The sequence below is a fragment of the Sebastes fasciatus genome, chromosome 16, assembly GCF_043250625.1.
Source record: "Sebastes fasciatus isolate fSebFas1 chromosome 16, fSebFas1.pri, whole genome shotgun sequence".
NCBI lineage: Eukaryota > Metazoa > Chordata > Actinopteri > Perciformes > Sebastidae > Sebastes > Sebastes fasciatus.
The window spans coordinates 11,599,959-11,619,102 of record NC_133810.1 but is presented as its reverse complement, the minus strand read 5'-3'; the positions used below and the strand labels follow the sequence as shown (position 1 = coordinate 11,619,102).

The 19,144-nt window shown below is 39.4% G+C and overlaps 1 long non-coding RNA gene across 5 annotated transcripts in view; it reads left to right on the top strand.

Annotated features, from left to right (window-relative positions):
• Nucleotides 1-19,144, top strand: part of LOC141752843 (uncharacterized) — a 233,080-nt gene that overhangs the window by 126,210 nt on the left and 87,726 nt on the right. For 4 of the 5 annotated variants that reach the window (XR_012590349.1, XR_012590348.1, XR_012590347.1 and 1 more), the window contains exon 4: nt 13,466-13,531. This is a non-coding gene — a long non-coding RNA (uncharacterized LOC141752843). The remainder of the gene's footprint in view (nt 1-13,465; nt 13,532-19,144) is intronic. The other variant, XR_012590350.1, reaches the window with a different exon arrangement.

Below are 19,144 nucleotides of genomic sequence, written 5' to 3'. Positions count from 1 at the left end.
TTGTGATTATTTAGTATTAGCCTCCTGCGTACATCTTGCTATGCAAATCAAACCTACGAATCACCTTGGGTGGTAAAATCATTGAGCCATATCTTCATTGCTTAAGAAGTGTAACTGCCACATTCAGCATGCCAAACAGATCCCAAACAACACCTAAAATAATATGCTCAAATCACAGTATATCAGTCACTTAAAAAATGGTTATTACATAATATTACCGGAAATAAAAAATATCTACCTGAAGCGTGTAAGTCAGACTAAATTTACTGTAATCCTTAAAAAGGTAGGGAAGGTTTCTATTTTAAAAGTGAATACCGTAATGATAAATATCCAAATGATGAAAAAGATGCACAGTAATTGCCATTGCAGTCTACTATGCTCATTAAGTTGCGATTGGCTGCTACATTTCTACTCGGCTTTATGGGTGTTCATTTAATTATTATGGGTAAACATCCATAAACCTACAGAAAACAAAGGAGATGCACTAATTAGACAGTGTGCCTGCTCGTGTGTGCTGTTGATTTTGTTATCAACCTATAAAATGAGTTGTTGAAAAAATTTAATTATTCTCTTTTGCACAGCCCGCAGGTCTTTTCTTTGTGAAGGTTACCGATGCATGCCAAGCAATCAATGACAGCAAACGAGAGCAATATTGTTTTACACGTTCTATAATCTAATATCCAATATTTCTTGTAGGACGGAGTTGTATGTCTGAACTTTATATAGATATAAACTTAGTAGTAGTCTCATTGCAGCTCTCCACTTTGCATCTCTGCTCTTTGTGAATTTTATATTTAATTCAGTCTAGTCAATATGAAAATTATCAATCAAATATAATGTGCTGCATTCTGCCATTAAGCATTGCCAGACTTCTGCAATTCATTCTGCCATAAGGAGACACCCAGCAGGGCTTTCTCAGCTTGATGGCTCCCTCCTTCTTTTCCTGCCCATCTGTTTTCACGGATAAATCCTCCCCTGCCAGACTCCATCACCATGAGGAATTCATAAAGGGCTGACCCACACATATGGCCACTTCATTCGATGGCCATCATAACTGAGCTGAGCATGAATACGTTGTGGATCTTTGCTCGCTGCATCATGCTGAGGTGCTTGGGTCTAACGTAATGACTGTGCTTGTTCTTGGCTTAGACATAAATTATGACTTATTGGTAGATTTAAACTCTCACAGTTACCAACAATGTTTTTTCTTGCTGTGAGGCTTGTGGAACATCTGGATCGGGTGTATCCATAACTCAAAAAGGTCATGTAACTGGTACCATTAAAAAAAAAACTAAAAGAATTTGGTGTTTCTGAAAAAAATACACCAATTGTTATAATATAATATGAAAGTTAACTTTTTTTTTTTTACACATTTCAAGTGTTGCATTGGTGAGAGGATCATTTATCTGTCTTTCTATCTTTTTTGTAAAGTAAGATTGCTCTCAGTTGAAACTGTTAAAGTTGCAACTTCCCATGACAACAGATATTCGTTGTACCGAAATTGTGTGTCTTGCTTGTGTCTCTGAGGCTGGTTTATATGATCTTGAATCCATGTGGCCTGGAGGCGCTGCTCTCACCCTGATCCCTCTGTGTGTTTTTCTAAGAAGTGGGTTTGTTCAGAAAAGGCTGAAGAGTGATTCTTTGAAATACCTTAAAGGTCTAGAAATGTACAAAGACCTCAGAGGAGCAAGCAGTTGTCCTTCATTTCAAACCAGATGAGGTGAAAACGCTATTGATGCTGCGTATTTGATAGCTGTTACGTCTTTCCATGACCTCAGATGGTCATGGACTGGTCAACTAAAGTCTCTTTGTGAGGCCGATTTTGTAGAATATACTGTATTCTAAATTACAAGTTTGAATTTGTTAAGGTTATTTGGTTGTTTATTCGCCACCAAACCCCAACAGATGGTATTTTGAATTCTTACATTCATACTTGCATTGCATTTTTAGCCTGCCCTTTTAATGAGGACTTCTGGGAAAAGGTTGGTAAAAACAAATAAATGTCATGTTTGGAAAAAAAGCCTTGCAGTATTGAGATTTGCTCAGCGTTGCACCTTTTAAATCTGCATGTTGAAACTGCTCAATCCTTCTTTTTGGTGCAAGGAGATATATTTTACTCCCTTTGGTTTTCTGATAAGCCCCTAACCTTTCTAAGTGGACGCAGAGCTTTATGGGACTTATTCCTATCGAAGCTATACGTTTTTTTTGGCTCAAGGACAACCCTTTGAAGTTCTTTAAAAATTGAAAACCCTTCTTAGTTATTATCAGAGACAGGGGGAAAGAGTCCCCAAAGAGGTTTTGTATGAGCTGAGCTCTCTAAAGAAATATTTGAGTGAAGTCATTATTTTAGTATTCAGTGTTCTTTTTGCTGTTGCATCTGTCCAAAAACTGTGACTCACTGTACTTTGTTTTTTTCACAAATTTGCATGGCCTTTACGCTTGCACTGAGTTAACATGACACAAAACTTGCCACATACAATAGGAACAAATAACACTCACTGTTTTAATGAGGATTTGCCTGATGCGGGTGGTGTAATTAAAAGTTCCAAATGTCAAAAGGCAACAACTGCTTAATAACGATGTTAGTAACACCGTACTGAGTTTACTGAAAGGTGAGAGATATGATGCATCTTGTTTGCATCATTTGTGGGGGAGGACATTTCAATTTCCATGTTATATTTTCCCCTTTTTTTCCACTTTTGACATTTTTGTACAAATCTTTGTCTTCAGGCTGTTCTCATACACCGTTTATAGCTATGCCTACGAAAATAAATGCACTGTATTTCATACATCCCTCAAAATCAATTATAATCCTGAACCAGGAAGTAAAAAGAGCGACAAATACGGCGCAAAAAACATCGGACTTTTGCCCAGAAGACCTGTGTTTGTACTCCATGTGAAACCAGATGTCAACGTTGATTTATTCGTCAGGTAACTTCCGTACTTAAGTCATTCCACTTCCGGAGTCATTTTAACCCAAGTCGATCTTTTCCTGAACCTAACTAAGTAGTTTTGTTGCCTAATCTCAACTAAGGTTGTTTTGTTGCCTAAACTTAAATAAGTAGTTTTATTGCCTAATCTTAACTAAGTAGTTTTGTTGCCTAAACTTGACTAAGTAGTTTTGTTGCCTAAACCTAACCAAGTCATCTTTTTTCCTAAACCTTACTAAGTAGTTTTGTTTCCTAAACCCTAACCAAGTCAACCTTTTCCTAAATCTAACTAAGTAGTTTTGTTGCCTAAACCTAACCAAGTCTATCTTTTCCTAAACTTAAATATGTAGTTTTGTTGCCTAATCTTAACTAAGTAGTTTTGTTTCCTAAACCTAACCAAGTCAACCTTTTCTTAAACCTAACTAAGTAGTTTTGTTGCCTAAACTTAACTAAGTAGTTTTGTTGCCTAAATTTAACCAAGTCGATCTTTTCCTAAACGTAACTAAGTAGTTTTGTTGCCTAAAAAAGACAGAAGTTTATTTTTTGAAAAGACTGGAGCGAAAATTGACATGAGCGTCCCGTGGTGCTGGACATTTCGTAAGTTATTCAAACTGTTATATGAGGATACGTTGACCAGTTCAATATCCCTTCCATATAGACACTGATTACCTGGTGTTCTTGGGCTCTTCTTCCATGCCACAAACCTGGCCGGGCCGTCTATGCACCATCAATTTCTATGTGAAGAATTCCCCTCACTGTGAGAATGCTGCCGCAGCAGGAAGGAGTCAGAATTGACCTTGCTGGTGTCACAGCAGCTCAATCACACTGTCTCAGCCTCTTTCCTCTGCTTCCTCCTGCAGCCTGACAAGGAACAGGAACAGAAGCTCCCCCCTCCACCGCCCAGCCAAAATCCTTCGCAGTCACGTCACTCGCTCGTCCTGTCATCACTCTCAAAAGTGTGTCTGTGTGTGTTGAGGAAATTCTTTTAGTGATTAAGAGAACAACGTCTCAGACTCAGACGTCACTGTGTGAATGTGTGCCTCTCTGCTCTGTCTGCACATCTGTTTCTCTCCGCCATGTAATCTGTCAGGTCTGTGTGGCACGAATCAACCATACTTATGTTTGGGATGCAACGGAGGGCGGTAGGCTGTGAGTGATTGATCTGTCCTTAATATGACAGCCATTATGTTCAGTCTGACAGCTCACTATTAAAAGGTTACAATGGATGTAGCAACTACTGAAGCAGCAGGGTTCGCTGCTTATTTCTTTTTGACCTTTCTCTCCTCTTTCTCTTCTCTCATCTCCTCTCATCTCCTCTCCACTTCTCTTCTCGTTTCTCCTCTTCTCTTCTCTCCTCTCCACTTGTCTCCTCCCCTTTTCTCTCCTCTTCATTTCTCTCCTCCTCTCCTCTTTTCTACACTCCTCTCTTCTTTTTCTTCTCTCCTCTCTCCTCTTCTCTCCTTTTCTCTCTTTTTCTCTCCTCTCTTTTTCTCTCTCCTCTCCCTTTCTTTGCTCATTTTTTCCTCTTCTCTTCTCTCCTCATCTCCTCTCCTTTCCTCTCCTCCCCACTTCTCTCCTCTCCATTTCTTTCCTCTCCTCTTTTCTACACTCCTCTCTCCTCTTCTGTCATTTTCTCTCCTCTCCTCTCCTCGTTTTTGCTCTTATTTTCCTCTTCTCTTCTCTTCTCTTCTCTTCTCTTCTCTTCTCTTCTCTTCTCTTCTCTTCTCTTCTCTTCTCTTCTCTTCTCTCCTCTCCTCTCCTCTCCTCTCCTCTCCTCTCCTCTCCTCTCCTCTCCTCTCCTCTCCTCTCTTAAACTATGTTGTCTCCAAGGTTGCATCTGCCAGATGTTACAGCTTTTTTCCTGACGGACAGAGTTTCTGTTTTTACGTGAAGGATCAATGTAGACTCCTGTTTGCCGGGGACATTTTATATCAAATTGGGAAGAAAATAAGTATTATATCACTGACACTAATGGAGGAATGGACATGGAGGTGTTGCAGGCCTTACAGTGACAGTCAGCATGTTATGGGAGGAACTCAGAGTCACTTTCTTCCATTCGACAGTACCTCAGACAGAAGCAGTTAAGCAGACCTTACAGTGACTAAGCTTAATTCATACAGGAGTCAGCCGATGCTTATTGCTGTGTTTAATCTTTCAGCTATGAGAGAAATGTCTAGTGCTAACTCAGCTTCATCAGTCTCTCTAAGGGGGAGGATGCAACGTGCATGGAGCCTGCTGCGAAGTGCATGTTTAGGTGTGTGCATGCCGGTGTACTTGTGTGGGTGGGTGTGAGAAATATATACAGCGAGTGCCTAATGGAGGAGAAACCATTTCTGCCAAAGTATTTTAGATAATTGGAAGCACTCTGTAACTTTATATTTTTATGACAAGAAACTGGCACTTTTAAAAAAGCAAACGTTAGGATGCGTGGAGCCAAAGTCTGGCTGAGGGTATTAAACAAAATGCCTGCTGCCAAGCTATATCTAATGATTTGCGCTTTTTGGGTTCAGTATATTTTCAGATGTATATAGAAAAGCTACCAGAGGAATTTCCACTGATGCGCAGTATGTGTGGCTGTGCATATTCTACACCATATTCTGAACCACCGTGCTTAAAATACAATTTTATATCAGACATTGTCAAGGACAAACCCCAGTGACGCCCCATTTGTCAACAGGCCAAAGTTAAAAGCTACAGTATTTACGGACCGTACAACATAGATTAAAAGTTGAAATACTTTTCCAGTTAAGAAAATTAGCACTGATAATGAAGAGACCTTTTCCCGACTGGTGTTAATTGAAGTTGTTTTATCCGTTTCTCTTCCTTCCACACTCTGCTACTCTCTGCTGGAAAAAAAAATGGCACTGGCGCAAAGCATAAACTCAATCTGCTGAAAAACCAATTAAGAGCGTCCTCAGTGGTCTCCCTAATTGTCAGCGGTGTTTCTGGGGATAGCCACCAGATTTACTCTGTGATGAATTTGCGTTTAAGGGTAATGGTCTGTATTCTGTGATTCTCACGCGGCCTTGGGATGGCGCCACCTTGGCAATGCCACGCACATGGTTGATTAATCTACCTCTTGTGTCTTGTGTTCCAGCTGTCATGGTGGTTAATGTGTTTTGAGTATCGTACCTACAATAAGTCAGTGGATTCAAAATGTATGAGGCTGTCCATGACGGAGACTGAGAAGGAGAGACAGGGAGCATACAGTACTGAAAAACAAAAAAAATTACCCGCCTTATAAAACCACATTACGCTACATTTATCAAGCATGTCTTCGTCAAAGGGAAACACATGCATTTGCTAAGATCTTTATCCACCGCATTGAGTAACATTGCAGCAAGAGCGAATCATTTACATTATCGTGCATGTGTGCAATTTATCCTGCTTGGAAGCAGATGCAGCAGCAGCTGTTTGGAGGACCTGTGAAGTCTTCAGATGAAATGGAAAACATCGGAGAGAAGGAGGGAGTTTTGACAGAACAGGAGGCGGTAAAGGGAGAGCACAAAGCTAGGTGACTCCGAGGGGAGAGGAGCTGGAGATGAAAAGGCGAGAGTACTTCCTCAGTTACGTACAAACACGGAACCGTTTCAGATCTGAGGGAAGATGCAAAATAGTTTGTAGCGAGCCATCTTTAATTAATCACACACCACAGGCGGAAATTGCTGCAGCATTCCAGCTCTTTGAGAATCATGCAGTAATATTACACATCTTAGTGTACTGAATAAACGCTATATAGAATGATCAACCGATTGTGATGATTCACATTTTATCTGCTAAACTTTGGTATTAACTCCCAGAATGCATCACTTATTCAGTAACACTCAAGCCTGTTACTATACCAACTATATAAAGTGTTTTTCTAAAGCAGACATGGTGGTGTTTCTGCCTTTGAGTGCAGTGCTCACTTAAAGAGCACTTGGCTACGTTCCTCACAAGGTCAACTAGATTCACAGACGTTACTTGACATAATACTGTGTAGTGTAATGCTACTATGACACATGAAAACCTCTTTAGCACTTTTAATAGCCGCAGTAGTATCTTGAGTCATAATGGACATTCATTTAAGTTGAAGTCACTTAAAGGTGCACTATACCAGTGGTTCCCAACCTATTTTCCTTGAAACCCCCCTTCATACTTGTAGTTAAGAAAAACTTAAACACCCTGACGTCATCAGCTTAAAATAATTGCAAATCCTCAAACAAAATCCTCAATTTTAATAAAATGATTCAGTGTATTAAATTATTTAGTTACTTTGTTTTAAAATCAACTTTCTTTAATGAATAAAACTTGTCAGTTTCGTCAACATAAATAAAGTGATCTTAATTTATTTACTACAGTAGTGTGAGAGCCAAAATAGATTTTTTGTTATCAAAGTTCAATAAATTTAATTTATGGTGGTGTTAGATTGCTGTTAGACCGGTGCGTGCCTCCCTTTGCGTGCGTCAATTCGGAGAGCAAACAGGTTTTTGACTGCAGAATTTTTTTTGTTTTTGAAAGGCTAAACGCCAACAATTATGGATTGAAAAGCAGATGTTGCTCTTGAAAGGCTAAACGCCAATAAATATGGATTGAAAAGCAGGTGTTGTTTTTGAAAGGCTAAATGCCAACAAATATGGATTGAAAAGCAGATGTTGCTTTTGAAAGGCTAAACGCCAACAAATATGGATTGAAAAGCTGGTGTTGTTTTTGAAAGGCTAAACACGAACAAATATGGATTGAAAAGCAGATGTTGCTTTTGAAAGGCTAAACGCCAACAAATATGGATTGAAAAGCAGGTGTTGTTTTTGAAAGGCTAAACGCCAACAAATATGGATTGAGGTAGATGATTTCTACTACTAAATAGCAAAAAAAACATATTTTTGTATAACTTATCCATTAAATGTGTTATGATTTTAGTTATACATTATCGAATCTAATTTTGACAACCTCAGAGCAGACAAATCCTGATGAGGGCGACCCGGATCCCAGGTTAGGAACCATTGCTCTATACGATATTCAGAGCATTAATATAGCAGCAAACAACTATTTGCTATGTTAAGATATTGTGGAGGCCTGATTGACGGCGCTGTTGTGGAAGCGTAGCATTCACCATCTGGTTCCCCCCTCAGGTTAACATTGTTAGCTCTCTCAGCATTGTTGCTGTATTTTTTACTCTTAGCGATATTAGCTCCGTTAGCCGAGAGCCACGCTCAGAGCCGTGTGGAAGCAATAGAAATCCTCCCAATCTAGCATTTAGCACAATTTAGAATAAAGGGTTCTTCTGGGCAGTGTGCGTTCTGCCAGTTTAGTTGCACCAGAAACAAAAAAAGGACAGTTTTCCATTGACTCAGTTTCTCGCATTTTACTACAAAACTGTCCCTTGGTCCAAATAAAAGGCACATCTCTCCACAGAGAATCTCTGTAACTGTGTCATTAAGTGCTATACAGTTCCCTTGCCTCTCTAAATGGGTGCTAGCTGGCTGCTTCTGGCTGGCACTGGCAACAGCGGGGACTCTCGAAATAATTGGGATGCCATTAAATTGCCCTCACCAGTTGCTGTTAATAAAGCTCTGTTCAACAAAATACCCTAAAGACATCGCCTATTGGATAATTTATACCTCTGCTCTCACATAAACAAGTTACCTTTAAATAAGTAATGGGGCCCTAATTAGCTTCAGAACGTCACTCTTTTTATTTAGCAAGGATGCTCGGTTTGAGGCTGACGACACACAATAGGGATGAACAGAGAACGAGTGAGTGAGACAGACACAACTGGACTGATAGAGAAGTCTTCACAGTTAATGAGCGTAACATTATATAATTTATTTGATTCATCAGGGGAGCGTAAAGGGTCTAAGCTCATTTCAAATCATTTGGTGATGAGATTATTCCGATACAGCTAAAGAGAATTTCTCAGAGGTGCGTCTCTGCAATCCTCAATATCCTAATTTTAGCACTAGTTGTAAAGGCAGAATATTATGTACAAATTGCTAGGGCAGACGCTGTTGCAGAGTAATTACATAACCCTGTGAACACAGTGGGGGAAATAACGAGATGAAATAATCAAGACGGATCAAGCTTCAATTACTAGAGTTCATCTAATCTAACATCTGCACCTCTCAATTTTAGAGACAAAGAATCTATCAGTGATTGTCTTTGTTGCTTGGTGCTCCATTTCATTAGACCTTCTGACACACTGCGCTCTTCAATCACATTTGAGTGGAAAATGGACAAATGCCAAATTGAGGATGAATTGTTGCCAGGACGTGTTATTCCTCTAGGATTGTTTAAACTGTAGCATTTTTCACTCTGCTGCAGAGCGATTAAAAACTCATTGTCTTTGAACTCACACTTGCTTGTTTTGAATGATTTTCCGCAGTTTTTAACAACTTTAACAATTCAGGGATTATCAGAATTAATGGATGGATTGTTTCAGCACTAAAAGCAACCCTTTGGTCTCCAGCTCCCTCCTGTTTTCCTATGGAGGACTGAACCTGCCAAAATCAAAATAAATAAATGACTCGATAAATAAATTAATATGCCATTAAATGTAACAAAAATAATATTTAAAATAAATGTAGAATAGAATAGGCATTAATTAATTGATCAAATGTGACATAAATTGACATTTCTGTTTTGATTTGCTTCTTTATTTTTTTACCTTTGTATTAACTCCCCTATTTACCTACACTTCTATTTAATTTTTCCCTTTTATTTATTCATTTCTATTAACTTTCAAATGTATTTATTTTTGCATTTATTTTGTATTTATTTGATTCATTCCTATTCTATTCTACATTTATTTACAATATTATTTTTCGTACATTTAATGGCATATTCATTTATTTATCGAGTCATTTATTTAATTATTTATTTATTAATAATTTTGGTTGGTTACATCCTCCATAGTTTCCAGCTAAAACACACCTCAAATATGCATATATTATGTTTACCATACACCGCAGCAAGTGGGTCATTACACACTGAGAATGGATGTCAGTGCACCTGTTAATCCATTAATTCAATTTTTTTCACAGCCTTCATAATTACGCTGAATTTGCATTTCCTTGCACATGAATCATATATAGTGTCCTTAATGTGGTTGCACCCACTGGCATGTAACGCGGAATAACACAAGGCTCGCCCCTGTGCATTTTTCTTCACAAACACCCAACCTCGTTCAAAACACATGAACACACTTACATTAGCACTTCCCTCATGCTCAGTGACCCCTCCTACACACAAACACAATGCTCACACACTGGGGACTCATTAATTCACTGGCAGGCAGGGGGAACCCCCCTTTGGGACAACACAACACATGGACATGTCACATAATCCTGCTGACACCGATAGCCGGGGGTTTCAGCCTGCAAACAAGGTAACAAGCCACTGAGAGAACAAGAGGCCTGTAAATGAGAAAGGGAACAGGGGATGAGTTAGAACAAGAGATAAAAAAAAAAATACAATGAGGATGAGAGAACGAAGGAGTTTGGCCCAGGGGAGAAAGCAAGAAAGAAACAGTGATATAAATGAATGAGAATGAGGGGATGAGAGAGTAAGATGAAGACGAAAACAGAGAGAGATTACAAAACAGATACCTCGAATATGAAAAACTGTGTTCTCTTTGGTACACAATAAAATAAACAGCGCAAAGTGTATGGATCCATTTGGGAGACAGAGAATGGCATAGAAGCCCACAGGGCCTAACACATATTTTTTAAATCCCATCAGGTCTTGGTCTATTGTACACGGTGTTTTTTCCCGTTGAGACACCAAGGCAGTGCATATCAACACTTGTTGTCTTGGATTTCAGGGGAGAGGAAAGGGCACGAGCCTGGATATGCAGTGACATTTACAGAGGGGACGATTGGGGTCGGTGAAAGAAGTAACAAGTTGTGGGACTTAAGCCACACTGGTACCACATGACATTGTTCATATGGAATATAATCCATAGACAAGATTATGGTAACGCTCAATGAGTATTCAGATTTGGAGATTTTGTGTTTGTGTGATTTTGTGTGATGTTCCAAGTGTAGACCATAGACTGTATATAAGAAGTGGATGTAGTCAGCGTGACATCACTCATTTGTTTGTGGACTGTCGTTTTGAAGCCTCGAGTCTGGCATTTTGGCCGTCGCTATCTTGGTTTTTGTCCATCGCCATCTTGGCATTTTGCAACCAGAAGTGATACGAGAGGGTGGAGCTAAGTACAACCGAACACTGACTTAGACATTTTTAGACGACCAAAATGTTACAGTTAACTTTCATGAACTGAAAACACTGTGAAAGGGTTGAAGTTGTATGTAGCAACGTCCTAAAGCATAGCCTGTTTCATGGTCTATTTGACTCTAAATGGGATCATAATTTACTAATTGAACATCATGCTGTATTGAAGAAGACTCAGAAATTAGCGACTGAGACAATCAACTCATGTTTACAATGTTTACTGAGGTAATAAATCAAGTGAGAAGTAGGCTCATTTTCTCATAGACTTCTGTACAATCTGACTTCTTTTTGCAACTAGAGGAGTCTATTAGAAAGAATGCAAGTTTAAGGCACTTACGCATTGGCTTCACTTTTCAGACCCAGATGTTGCCCACTGGTGTAGACCAGTCACTGTGCTATAAAACAACCAACATAGACTAAATGGAAATTGTGGACTTTTTTTGGATATTCTGAAGAGCTGAACTAAGCTCTGTTTTGTGTAAGACAGACTCACTGGGCTTGAATGAAAGCCAGGAGCTTTAAAAACCTTTAAAATTATACCAAATTGTAATAGAACATTGGTAGATATCCTCAAAGTGAGCCTAAAGGATATGCAGCAGCATCAAAAGTCCAGTTCATTGTGTTTCATGAGCTAATTACAGTGAGAAAGCTGTACTTTTAAAAATGTCAAAAATATAACATTTTATTTAATATAAATATATATATATATATAACCGGCTACAAAATACGTATGTGTGTTATGTGCAGTTTCAATGCAGTACAACAGCTCAGCCATAAGTTCTACCTTTATGAAGTTTTTAATGTTTAGCTATTTGTTGAGTTGCCAAATATAGTAGATGTGCTTCTTTCCTGGTATTCCTTGTGCATAATCAGATTTTGATATGGGATGAATTGGCATTACCCACACTAATGCTAAATAAAGGCTTTCATACGGTCTGCGGATCAGGGCAGATTGACCCATAAACCCAGCCTTAACTCAGCTTTTCATTTGGCTGACATTACATTAAATGGCGGTGAATGCCGGCGGCAGAAGAATACATCCATTCACCGCTTTGCAGCCGCACACAAAAGCAAGTGGGAAAGGGGAAGTGAGACGAGTAAGTGCTTTTCAAGTACACGATACATGACAGGTGCACTTGTTTGCTTGAATGTCTCCGAGCAATTACATTTTTTTTAAGACGGAGAGTGTCTCCTCCACTAGTCGTTTAAAAGTCAGAGTAAAGGTTTAGCTCTTTCAAATGTATATCAATGAAAGGTTGAATAACTCCACTCAACCTCTAGATTCCTTAAAAACATCAATTTCATGTTGAACTAAGCAGGTGGCTCCTCTGAATCCTGACATTGTCTGTTGCGGTGATAGTCTTCCTTGCTTTGGCGTACCCTTAATTGCTTCTTAAACTCTGTCGAAATCCTTGCCCCGGGTTCGCTCGTTCATCAGTCATTGTAATTGGTCTAAAAGAAAACAAAGAAATGCACAGATCCCCTGGAGATTTCCCCCCAACAATATTGACTTGACAGATGGCTTTAGTTAGATGCTGTGCTTGGATTGGCACAGCAAATGTGTCCAGAGAGGTAAATAGTTTTCATTCAACTCTTCCATTCAATGCCATTTCGACAGCGTCTTGATAAGTTGAGTAGCAACAATAGGAAAGTTTTCTTGATGACTCCATTGGGGGGAAAAAATCATTCAGCAACAGCAGGTAAAAGCAGAAATACTCAATCTATCGGTTTAGTTTCCCCTTTTGACTCCTCCAAAACTTTCTCCCTTTAGAGCACAAAAGAAGTGTATTCTGTCCTACTCAAAAGCAAAATCACAACGGAGGTGCATTGCTGTTTGAAAGGCCAGGGAAACAGCTGCAGAAGCATCGGGGGCAGGTGTGACAGGAACAGCAAAGCGTGATGGCGGGGAACATCTGCTTAAGTGCTCTCCAACTCACGGAAAAAAGGAGATGAGAGGCGAGGCTAGGAAGGGAACCAGTGGCTTGTAAAATGTCGATCCAGCAGAGCATGATAAAACAAAACCTTTGACTCAGGTTTTACACGTGGTGCGAGCCTCTTTACACATTTCTTTCTTTCAGGGTTCAATACACTTTTGAAACATCCATTTCTGTGCTCCTCGATGATGTTGCATTATGTGTCTTACATATATGAACATATAGCCCGATCCACTTCCTGTTTCTCTAGTAAATTAAATTACTATCCCTTTAACTATGCTCACCAACTTTCCAGTAGGGCATTTTTACTGTAGCTGAAAATACGATTGCTATGTCTTGCACTTGTTGTTTATTGTTTCGTTCAACTTTTTGCTCTTTTCCTCCTTTCAGAAAGACAAAGAAGACTCAAGAGTGATGCAAAGAGAATGAAGCTGAAGGTGAGAGGCGAGTTAAGAGGTCAGTCATTATTTGTGACATCTTCCTCCTTCAGCACAGGCTCATTCATTTAATTACAGAGGCCTCTACACAGTGAAATAATGTGATTGTTTACGTCAGGTGATATTACGAGGCTGAGGGGAAAGTGAAATACCGCCTCCTTTCAATCAGATATAATGGGTCATAACTGCGAAGCTCGAACAGCGCACCGGGGTGATTTACCGCCGACGTGGATTAAAGGAACGAGGGAGATTTATTCCGACTTTATTGGGCATAAATAAAGCGGGCCGTGTTCTAAACTGTGACACTTTCTCATTATGACCTCCATCAGTGTTGACTTTGTGGTTGAAGAGGAATATTTGTAGGTGGCCTGTGCACATACTCGTTCCGGCGTTGACCCCAAAACTATGTCTGTGAACACCTGCATGGGTTGTATGTGTATCATTCAAGTCAACAACGACGCCAGCGAGCAGCAATGAAACTGAGATTTACTCCGTCCTACTCCGTAGGTGCTATCATTACATCCTGTGACTGCCTACTTCTCCATCTGCCTGGTGGAATGAAAAAACTTTCACTTGATTTAAAGGCAAATTTAAATCCTTTTATTAGACACATAATTCCACAACTTAACAATAAATCTATTTAATTTTAGGCCATTTCTGTTTCACTAATCAAATGTAGGTGTTATGTATTCGTATTGAGTCTCTCAAGATGACATAAAGACTGCCGGTCCAACATTACATAGCCGACAGTTTCCTGAGATATTAGGAGACTCTTAAATGTTCCAGCTCACTGACTAGATTTTATGTTCATATGAATATATGTTTCTTGGAAATTTCGGAAATGAAAAATACCTAAAAAATAGATATATATTTAGCTTTGCTGAGATGGAAAAGTTGATGCATCAAACTTTAGTTTTATTTCCTGCAGCTTCGATCTACCTCAGTATTTTGCTGTCACTCACAGCCACATGCCTCCGATTCAGCATAAGCCTGGGAAACAATGTGCAGGCACAATGGGAGAAACAGCTCATGAAACTTACATAAATGCCATATCTGATAACAAACAGCAAAGAAATGCCATGCTGCACCGAGACTTACTGGCTCGTCTCTGATTATGGAATCTCCAGAATGTTGACCTGACATTACCCGGCAGAACTGTGAACTGATTCACTTTCTTTTGTTGAGATGTTGGAATTCAGTTTAAAGTTGTGCTTCATATGAATCAATTTTAATAAATTTATGTTATAACTTGAGAGGTTTATAGCTTCATCTGGCAAGATCTTCAGTTTTTGTAAATTTTTGTGTGGAAGTTCAATGTAGCCTCACACAACGGGTCGTATGATTTCTTACGAAAAGCTACTCCTCATTTTTCATGAAGGTCCAGCAACATGTGACGCATGCGTCAATTTCCGCTCCGGTCTTTTCAAAATAAATCTACTTAGGTTTAGGAAAAGATTCTCCCAGTCAAAATAAACTGTAACCAGACCAGTATTGTGTAATTATACAACCAGAGAACAAGATATTGAGGTACATAATGACTATAATGACATTATTTTTTCATAGGTATAGCTTCAAACGGTGTATGAGACCAGCCTGGGAAGTTGCACCATCACCTCTGTCACTTTGAAGATTCTTTTTGATTGACTTAACTAAATTATGATGTTGAGTATAGTCACCCAGAAAGTTGACAGAGAGGTGAGATGTACAAGAGAGGGATGAAACCCTAAATAAAATAAGAAAAACAACAGGTAACGCAGCCGCCACGCGCTCTAGACGTGGCTTAACGTGAGGCTTAAGAGAGCAGAGCAGCAAGCAATAAACAGTGTCATCGAGCACGAGAGAGAGTGATTTAAGGTGAAATACTCAAGTTAAGGGGCTCATACATTTTACACACAAAGAGATATTTGCCGTCATGTTGTCAGAGAAAACCATTTGGAACGACATCTGATCTCCCTGTGGGGGCCTGTTATTTTTTTAACAACAGTTGCTGCTAGTTTACAGCAACAAATAAAATACAGATAGCTGACTGCAATATAGACAGTGTGTCCATGCAGGATTGCCCCTGTGATGACGAGGCAGGACGGGTCACTTGTACGCAGAGAGTGCTGCAACATTACTCAGTCTATCTTATTAGCCACTATGGCATGTGGTGTCCACTAAAGAGCGCACTATGATTCCAGAGTCCATGGTTTTCTCCTCCACATTAATTATTGCAGAACAAGTATCAGCATGTGGAGGGTGTGGTGAAGTGGAATAGGAAAGGAAAAGGAGTTGGGGCTTCGTAGTGAGAGATCCATACCCGGATAATTAATCTTGTGGAAGCGCTGGCAGATTGATTAGCCAAAATAGATTGCAGGTGATATGGAACCTAGTTGTTGCAATGAACCATAATGTCTGCATTATTTCATTTAGTTCTGCTTAATGTACCAGGGCTATGGCACCTTCACGTTGCCCGGCATGGGAAATTAATTGAAGGCTCTCCCAGGCTCATACATCATAGTTTGAATATGTTATTCTGAGGTAGGAGTCACATTTTTTAACTTCAGAGGCAGAAGGAAGCACTTTAGAGGCTCCAGCCTGACCCTTACCTCGTGGTAGAGCAGTACTCCTCATTTTCAGAAGGTTAAGCTTCACCTCTTTGCATGCAGGATATATTATTACTATTTTCTTTTTAATGTCTTGGAAAGTTTAAGATCTGAAACTGACATTTTTGAATGCTCTGCAGTCTTTGGATGCATTTCTTTTCTCTACTAGTTCCAGGCTGTGGCTGGTTTCCCTTCATTTCTGTAATTAGAAAATCAATTAGCAGACTCATGAAACTTTAACTTCAGTGTTAATTGATATTATTGCATTATCATTACAGGATACAACCGTTTAAATGCAGATTGATTTGAATAGCATGTACCAAATTACCTCACAACAATAATGAAGCTATTAATGAAACAATAATGAAAAGCATGTTTAATGTGATACATCAACAGCTCAAGTCTATAAATAGATTTTCATATTGTGTTGAAATTAATGGAAACTGCTGGATGTTGCTGGATGATGCTAGAATAAAGTACATTTAATTTTCTAAAACACAGTTTACATGTTTTGGTAAATGGACTAAAACATGGAAAAAGCTATGGAGTTTCAAAATCAATCAAGTTCGGACTATACGATATCAGCCCAACGAGACAGACGTATGGTGTTGGGAATGGACCATAGACTGCACATAAGAAGTGGACGTGGTTTGTAGACCGCCGTTTTGAAACCTTGAGTTCGACATTTTGGCCGTCGCCATTTTTTCTTTGTAAACCAGAACAACACGAGAGGGTGGAGCTAAGTACAACCGAACGCTGAACAAGACATTTTTAGGCAACCAAAAAGGTTATAATTAACTTTCATGTACTCAAAACACATTGTGAAAGGGTTAAAGTTGTAAGATGAACACACGGACAACTCCCGGATCGGACAGTAACGTGATAGCAACCTGTCAATCACAAGGTAGCCACGCCCTAAAGCATCCCCTGCTTTATGGTCTATTTGACTCTAAATGGGACCATAATTTATTAAATGAACATCATGCTGTATTGAAGAAGACTTGAAACTAGCGATTGAGACCATAAACTCATGTTTACAATGTTTACTGAGGTAATAAATCAAGTGAGAAGTAGGCTCATTTTCTCATAGACTTCTATACAATCAGACTTCTTTTTTGCAACCAGAGGAGTCGCCCCCTGCTGGCTGTAAGAAAGAATGCAAGTTTAAGTCACTTCTGCATTGGCTTCACTTCTCAGAACGGGAGGTCCACTCAAATGACCGCCGCACATGAGAATTGAGCGTTTTATCCCGTTTTGTGTGTCATAGTAAAAGAAATTCGTTGCAGAATGATCGGCATGTCAGAGTTTCTTTGCCTTTTCCTGCCTTTAATGATTACTTGACTGATTACCTATATGTACACCAAGTCATGAAAGATGCCCAGCAGTGATTTGTCAGGGTCCAACGTGTTGTCTACCACGTCTCTCAGCCAAGTCAAAGCCAGAATTTATGACTCTATGATTAGCTCAAAAGACAAAAATGTGGAAATCTCATCCCAGCCAGATCATTAGATCATCTTTAGTCACTGTAAAATGTATCCACGGCTTGTCTTTTGCTGTTTTAAACAAACTGGAATGAAGGAAGTCTAATTTAATATATGAGCTCAATTATACGAACGGAGGGACATAAACTATGACAGAGTGAACCAGCTTTCTGAAATCAGCGCCTTAACTGTGTTAATTAGATGAGATGAATGCAGTGAAGTGAAAAATTTCGCAAAACCAACTGTAACCAATGATCATACATCAGATACACCAGTATATATAGAAATTGTCTAATTTTCCATGCAAGTGACTCCCAGGAGACCTCATCAAGTGTCCTGAGACTTCTATAGTCTTTTTGAAGCGTTTTCTACAGGCCTTCTCTCTCTTTCCATTCCCTTATCTCTGCACATACACACACCAATCCTTCCGCCTTATCTCCCCCGAGTTTATCCCAGCTTGATGATCCAATGTTTTACAGCCTCTAGACTAAGCAGGGGCCATTATGATCTTATATTTAGTGTTCTCTACTCAGATCAATACTTGGTTTGCATGGCCATGGTCCAATGGCTCCTTTTATGAGGCTCCAATCTGGTGAGATACAGACCCCCCGTGGATAATGCATTTCCCTGTGGTGTATTCTGTTTGTAACAAACATCCCACCTATATCTCTTGTTATTGCCATTTTATGAGTTCAGAGTATAATGAGCTGTTTTCATGGTCTCAAAGCCACCATGACTGACAGATTAGGTTTTTAACATTTGATCCAATAAATCATCGTTTACTGGAGGAAAATGTGCCCGACTTTGCAGTTTGGTCTTTATTGGATCTGCTCATTTTAAGGTTCAGCCTCATTTCCATTTTGTGTGAAAATGGTTTGAAAACATTTAGCTCAGTTGTAGTATTGCATATTGCAATTCTCCGTTTCGTTCATTCCATCAAAATGTCAGTTTATTTTGAGCTTCTAGACTCTCAGATCCGATTTGATTGCAGCTTGCTCAGGTTTATCAGCTCCGAAATTGACTGAGGCTCTCACAATATATTCAACCCGCATCTCAAATGAATCCCTCGGTTGGGGACCCAGTGGTCAAAACCTTTCTAAGGGCATATCGAGCAGATTATTGATTTTTAACACTTCACTTCATCTTCATCAAATAGCAGTGATACCTGAATGCTCCGAAACAGACAGCTTTGTCCATCCCCCCATTCTCTCTCTCTCTCCATGTGTCTATTCCTTTCCTTGTCCTCCTCCATCCCACCCTCTCATCGGCTGAACGCTATAGCCAATACTCAGGGGAGGGTATCGACGTGAACAATAATGTTTCGACTTCATTCTGCTGTCACACACACACACACACATAGTGCACCATGGAGAGGTCAACAAACAAACAAACAAACAAAGGCTGCACTAACAAAATCCAAAGTGCTTTTAAGGTAATTGTTAAGTTAAAGTTCATACACGGCAATCTAAATAGTGAATCCAAACAATATGATCTGAAGGACAGCACAGTATTACCATTGGAAAAGCACATTTATTGTCACATATAGTCTTGTTATCTGTTAGGTAT